Raw genomic sequence first — 7,137 nt, forward strand, 5'->3', positions numbered from 1 at the left:
TGTGCATCTAATTTACATTTTACTTAATGCCATGTTTTTAATTAAAAATTGACTTTCAATAACCATTTAAAAGTAATATAACGGGCAACCTAAAACCCGGAATCCAGAATCCAGAATCCAGAATCACAGGTCATTGTTTTACCAATACAGAGAGTAAAAACTATCCTAAACGTTCATAAAAGCTAACTTTAGGCCTTAAAACATTTGTTTTGGCCTAATTAGGCCTAAGGTTAGCTTTTAGGAATGTTTAGGATAATTTCTACTCTCTGTATTGGTAAAACAATGACCTGTGATTCCGGATTCCGGGTTGTAGGGTTGCCCTAATAATTATTATATAATAACACCTAAATCCTTTGATTTCTAGATTTTGCAAGAACAATCAGGTTACATAATTTGCAAATTCCTATGATGATTCTCTACTTTTGATCAGACTTGAAGATTGTAAACTAATCAACTGATTCATCCAAACAATGTGGGAAGATTCATAATAAATAATTTTTGATCATTAGCAACTCTCGAGGATCTTGCTTTCCCAGCTTCATGTGCCTAAACTATGGAATGAGTTACAGTACCATCCAACATACGAATGGCTGGTAGTACAGCTGTAGTACTGTTGAGGGTTTTAAAAGGCTTTTGAAGAACACGCAACTTTCTTAAGTTGGCTTTTTCTAGCTACTGTAAATATGTTTCAATTTTAGTTTGTACAGATAATTACATGTACGCTTTTTAAAATGTTTATTGCATTTTACTCTATTGTTCTTATCTATGTAAATTTATTTTTATTAGTTATAGACAATTTAATGTAGTGCACAATTGAACATTCTTATGGAAACTGTGCAATAGGAGTAATAAACTATTCTTATCAGTAACAACGAGCTTCAGGCATCCACACCAACAGCCATTAATGCAATGCACATTTTAAAGTTATGTCACATACATGTAGGTAGTTGCAGATTATAATTCTTGCATGAAACCAAAACAGAGAGTGTGCAGTATGGACTGAAATACACCTTTAAACTTCTACAATTTTCTAAATATTCCTCCTAAAGAAGGCCAAAAGCTGAGAAATACCGTTGTACAATATACGAGAAGTTACTGTTATGGCATATACAATCAAATGCATGTTCAATAAATTAACACTCAGTAAATCTTGCAGTCATGCGAGGGAGCATGTCTTGATATTTACAAATTACCTGAATTCTTCAACACTGCCAATTATCACAGGGTATAACTTGCATTGATTCTGCAGAAATTTGATGACAAAAGGTAAAAAAAAATGATGCACTTGACTCAAGTATAAAAAAAGTGAGTTGACTTCACATTAGTTATCACTGAACTAAGCCAGCTCAGTGAAGATAATGATATTTATTATTCAAAGCACAAAATCAATTGACCCTAAATATTCAAATGGTGCTTTAGTTAATAAGAAAAACCCAGTAGGAGACTGACCCGCTAATAGAGCATATAGTTTGTAGTCCCTGGGTATTATCATTTAAAAATTAACTGACCAGTGGTACTGTAGGGCCAGTTAATAATTACATGAGTAGGACATTTGTAAGAAATTATTGATTGATGGCTGTTTACATCAGTCACAAAGAAAACTCGTCTTCAACTAAGTGAGAATGGACAGTTACATACGTGCCAACTCTCCCGGATTATCCGGGAGTCTCCCGGATACGGAACGAATCTCCCGGTCTCCCGTACGGGTCATTAAATCTCCCGGATAAAAACGACTCTGAACCTTTCACAGACGTTTCTCCATTCTAGACTCAAATTGCATCCCAACAGTTTAAAAAATATCGATTTTATCGATTTTTTCTAACTCGTTTCATTGTTTCTTAATGCATTTCTTCATCTCTGAGTTTAAACACACTTTAATAGAACTAAACAAAATGGCTTCCTTTAGCTATCATAGCCATATAACCGATTGTTTGATTGGATCTCCGATTAACCAATAAAAATTATTGACATAAGTACCCTGTTTTCCCGCAAATTCACAATGGCGGCAGAATATTCGGGTATTCTGAAGGAGCTGCTGGGGGATGGGTGGGTGCGTTTTTGGGGGGAGAAGAGAGGGAGGGGTGGGGAGCCCAGAAGGAAAAAATCTCCAGATTTTAGATCTCCATAGGTTGGCATCTCTGCAATTACATGCAGGGGTTACTATCAAGGGTTCATATTATTTTATTTCATTCAGATCACTACCACCCACTTTGAGTTGGTTCTCGTTGATTAAAAACTTCATGACCAGGTCTAGGAAGCTGACGATATTTACATGTATATTGGCATCTATCTTTTGCATGATTATGCCGGCATGAATATGTAAAGAATAACATCACTAACGCAAACAAGACTGTGAGCTCTTTACTACACAGTCTTTGCACTTTTTCAGCCACAACCAATTATAGAGCTTAGCTTTCATGCCTGAGACCAATATTATTGTTGGATACAGTACTTCCACTATAGAAGACAGAACTGAGAACAAACAACAAGGAGATTACAGATGAATCAATAGAAGCAGCAGCCCAATAGGTACTTGTGCATTTTGAAAGCGTAGGTTGGACAATGCCTTCTTTAACTGGAGATCTCTGAAGTCAAGGAGAAAGGAGGATCAGAATGGCCTTTGAGAAACCTGGGACATACATGTGTGAGACCATCGATAATAACAAATTTTCCTCCTACAACAAACGTATAGTGGAACAATACCCTGAGCTCCCCAACATGCATCTTCATTTCTGCACCGTTAATACACTATTAATCAGCACTTTCATTATTTTTGGCAATTTTAAAAGCAATAATAAATTACTTTACATTTAGAGCAGTCTGCAATACTCCGACCAGAATATTAAAGGACTTAACTGGTTCATACATTGTCTAAGTAAAGAAAGAAATATTAGTGTGCACAGCATATCAAAGAGGAAGCCTGAGTTCGTACATGTGTTCAAGCATATACGTACTACTTACGACGTATAATAATGCAATTTCTCACCTTTAAAATTTCGACATGATGGAACATATGAAGTGTCTTGTGTTTTTCTACTGCACAAGACTCGCATAAGCTCATTGAGATTGAGGGACCACAATCAAGGCAGCGACAAGTAGCAGCACAAGCACAGAAAAAACGTGATTCCAAGAACGATCCTTCAATTTCGAGGGTGGTAAGTAGTGCGGTCTCCCGCACCTTTGACCAAGCCTCTTCAGCTCTACGAAATCTTTGCAAATGAACAGTGTCCCCTTCCTCTTCACCTTCACTCCCCATATGTAAATCGGAGCAAAAAGAACCGTCACCTTGATCATCAGCCGTTGCTGGGTGATCCTGAGTTTCACCGACCACTACACTGGTGCCTCCACAGGTGCCGCAAGAATCCCCTACAGCATCACAACTTATAGGCAATGTTGTCTTGGTATTACTACATCTTACATCTACTTTATGATACCTTACACTGACTTGAGCCTTGATTTCCCCTTCGTAGCGTGGAAGTGGAACAACATAAAGAATGGACTTCAAAAGAAATCCCAGCAAGTACGTCGCCGAACAAGTAAGGAAGAGATCGACATGTTGATCGAAATACTTAGCGGCCCATACACCCGCCAACGGCGAAAGTAGCTTATGCTTTACCCTAATCTATCCTACTTGAGCTTAAAAAATGAGCTTACCTTGCTATACAAGATTGCTATTTAACACAATGGAGGCAAAACAGAATGTACTCATAACAGCATTCCCAGAATTCTATACAAATGAGAAACAAGTGGTACTATAGTATACGATGATCGGCTTACAGCCGGTACGATGGGTATCATTTTTACGGCTGATGCTGATAGCCAGTACTCGCTATGTGAATCGGGGAAACGAGGACTCTTCAGTTTGTGGTCAGCAGTCTCTTTCGCGGGCTTGTCATTCGAGTCTAACGATACTCCTTATGCTGATCCAAAGCAAGGAATACGGATAATAATTCAACTTAAGAAGGTAAGCCTTAACTAAAAGCAGGTAATATTTGATTTTATGTCTGATTGTCGCATAAAGTTACGATTTAGCATTCGACTTTTTGGAACCGTCATCAACAATTTGTCAGGCAAGGACATTCGATTCGCCTACACTGAAGTCGATTTACCAACACACTTAAAGTCGATTCGCCTACATAAGTAACGTCGATTCGCCTACACACTGACAAATGAATAAATAAATAACCGATGCAAGTGTTGCCTGATTGTTTGCCCGCGAGGCAAATCAATAACCGATACAAGCCTTGTTGGATTGTTTACCGGCGAGGGAAAATTTTGGTAGGGGAGCTGCGAGGAGAATGGTGAGGAGACCCGTTTTTGTGTTCGAAAATCAAGAAGAAAATGCTTACCTTATACCTTCTTCAATTCTTGAAATAATCAAAAGCTTATAAATTTGTAACAATCATGTAATTTCTATCAATACAGCTTGCGAATCCTTTTTGTTCTGTCTATTCACTTATTTGTTTACTATTTATTTAAGTTTTATTTTAGTTGCTGCTGTTGCTCTGTAAACTTTGTTAATAATGTCAATTTGTAAACACCAAAATTTATTTGCATTTAGCGTGTGCTTTACAGATTCTGTTGGTGATGCTATTAAGCACGGGCTAGGGTTGTAGCAAATACTATCGATCATTTGACCAAAAATTTGTGACTGGTTCTTTCAATGGAAATGAAATGTTTTCTAAGGAACCCGTGTTAGAATTTCGTGAAAATTTGACGAAACAGTAGTTCTCTAAAAGCGTAACTCGCCTACAAACAAGAACTGAACATTGTTAGCACACTAAAACAATATATAATCAAACTCCATTGCGTAATTGTGGCGCACGGCTAATTTGCAAATTGAAAAAGTACCCATACCTGTTTGTCCCTGTTTGTTCATTGTCTATCTCAAATGACGCCGGAATGTCGAAGGCGTCCATATCGTCGTAGCTGAGTCTTGTACTTTCAGCAATTGGGGTTGAACTGGCGCTGCAAGACAGGCATCGCCAAATAACCTCTAGACCTGATCTCACTACCTCTCTTTACTGTTCCCTTGTAATGCCAGTCTAGAATCGCCGATGTTGCCATCTGTCGCAACCATCACATAGGAGTGCTTCTTGTCTTGAGGTTACTTCTTCAGCGCAAAATAAACAATAATAGCTGTTCATATCCAATAAGAGCCGTCGCGATCAAGACTATTCTGAGAAGGTTAGTGGAATGGATTGAACAAAAATCACAGCGCTTTTATACCGCAACGCCCGATCAAGACGGATCGAAATCGCAGCTTCGTGATTGGAAGATATTGTTGGTGTTAACTTTAATTAAAGTCTTGAAGCAATGTCCTATTGAAAGTGAAAAAATCTCACCTCCTTCGGTAAGTGCTGTGCAAGCGACCATAAAGTCTCGAAACAATGTCCTATTGAAATGAAAAAAATCTCACCTGCTTCGGTAAGTGCTGCGCAAGCGTTTGTAATGAGCGCTTACTGTGTTTATCCAAGTAAATGTAATCAGTAATCACAGTGTGTTTGGTTAAGTGAAGTGTAGTCACTTAATATTTTGATAGCTGTGCAAGTGCTTACTGTCTTTGGCTTTTGTCCAAGACCCTATCACTGTCCACTCCGGAGTTGAACATGAATGTTTTGTGTTACACGTGAGCTTTTATCAATGAGTTCGCAAAACAATATGTAGGTGAATCGACTTTACTAGTGTAGGCGAATCCACTTTAAGTGTGTAGGGGAATCGACGCTGTAGGCGAAACGACCGGTTTCCACTCGAGATAGTTATGCGTCATATGGTGTTTCTTGTTTGATCTCATCGATTTGCATCGAATTCTTGCTTGTTATCTATATTTATTTATTTTGTTGCGCTTCAAATAGTTTTTAACTGTAACTGTCGCCGCGATTGCTTAGGGTGAAAGTGTGAGGTAAGCGCTTGCTGTTGTGGTGGATCCTTGGGAAAGTCTGTTTTGTTGGCAGTGCTCTTTTAACCTTCGGCACCATGAATAGCTTAAACCATAGAGTTGTGAAAACATACCTTTGCAGATCAGAAGGTTCTGGTATAGAAAGCTCTATCTAACATGTAACCACAAGTGGCCCTGTATTCTATTGTTTAGCCCCACCTTCCACACCACGAGAGCACCCGCATCCATATCGTATAAACCTTTCTACATTGGCCATTACGTCTTCATTTTCGAGCACATCTTGATCGCATTCCGCCATGATAACAGTATGAGTTGAACTGGCCCGGGTTGCTCGAAGCATGGTTAGCACTAACCAGTGTTAAATAGCATGGAAACCTATAGGATTTGATACCTCTTTAACCAACGGTTAGCACTAACCAGGCTTCGAGCAACAGGCCCCAGATTGTTGCGTTACATCTCAAGTGATTTTTCTCTTTTGTGCTATGCAAATTTAGCAAGGAATGTGGGAACCCATGCATTAATAATGCAAATGTAATATTTTGATCCTTGCGTTTTTCCCAAGTGATCTCTCCAGAGATGGTGAAAAGAAATTAATTATAATCTTTTTTGCAGATGAAAAATTAATATTTTTCACTGTTACAGTGAAGCCCTTGGTTCATTTGCACACCACTTTGCAATTTTTTTGACGCAATGTTGGTGTTTTGATTGGCAGTTTGCTCCGAGGAAACTTGAATACTCCGGATATTTTGTGGACTTACTTTTCACATGACTAGTGTTGTTGGTGACGTCATCCTCGGAAGTAAGCAGGAAATTCGAAGGTTTCCGAGCGGCCCCCTCCCTCTTTTCCTTAGGAGGCTGGTCCAGATGGGGGACAAGTTGTAGCGGCCTCGGTCCTTGTTGAGTGAAGGGCATAGAGTCCGAATGTGGATGGCTTCTTTCACACCTCTTTCAAACCACCTCGGTTCAACCTCCAAAATCTCTGCGTTAGCAATATCGATGGAATGTCCCGGTTCAGTAGTGTGTACGTGCCTGGACACCTCAGAAGTAGAGGAGCTGGGAATCTGTGCTCCATGAATCGGGCCTTGAACGACCGTTCTGTCTCTCCTACATAAGATGGCAGACGATCCTCACATGGAATGTGGTAAACTGGACCCGTGACTTGGAGTTTGTCCAGTTTCTCCTTAAGCCTGACCAGTAGTTGCCGTAAGGTATTAGATGGTTTGAAGTAGGCTGGGATG

The 7,137-nt window shown here is 39.3% G+C and overlaps 1 protein-coding gene across 4 annotated transcripts in view; it reads right to left on the reverse strand.

Moving 5' to 3' along the window:
* The window catches only part of LOC138053200 (uncharacterized), a 9,802-nt gene extending 5,946 nt beyond the window's left edge, over positions 1-3,856 (reverse strand). For 2 of the 4 annotated variants that reach the window (XM_068899981.1, XM_068899885.1), the window contains exons 1-2: positions 3,655-3,856; positions 1,194-1,243 (exon numbers count right to left, since the gene is read on the reverse strand). The gene's annotated coding sequence lies outside the window, so the exon portion shown is untranslated. Of the gene's footprint in view, positions 1-1,193; positions 1,244-3,654 lie in introns of those variants that run through there. The other 2 variants (XM_068900034.1, XM_068899931.1) reach the window with 2 other exon arrangements.
* Positions 3,857-7,137: the final 3,281 nt, after the last annotated feature.

The sequence above is a fragment of the Montipora capricornis genome, chromosome 1, assembly GCF_036669925.1.
Source record: "Montipora capricornis isolate CH-2021 chromosome 1, ASM3666992v2, whole genome shotgun sequence".
NCBI lineage: Eukaryota > Metazoa > Cnidaria > Anthozoa > Scleractinia > Acroporidae > Montipora > Montipora capricornis.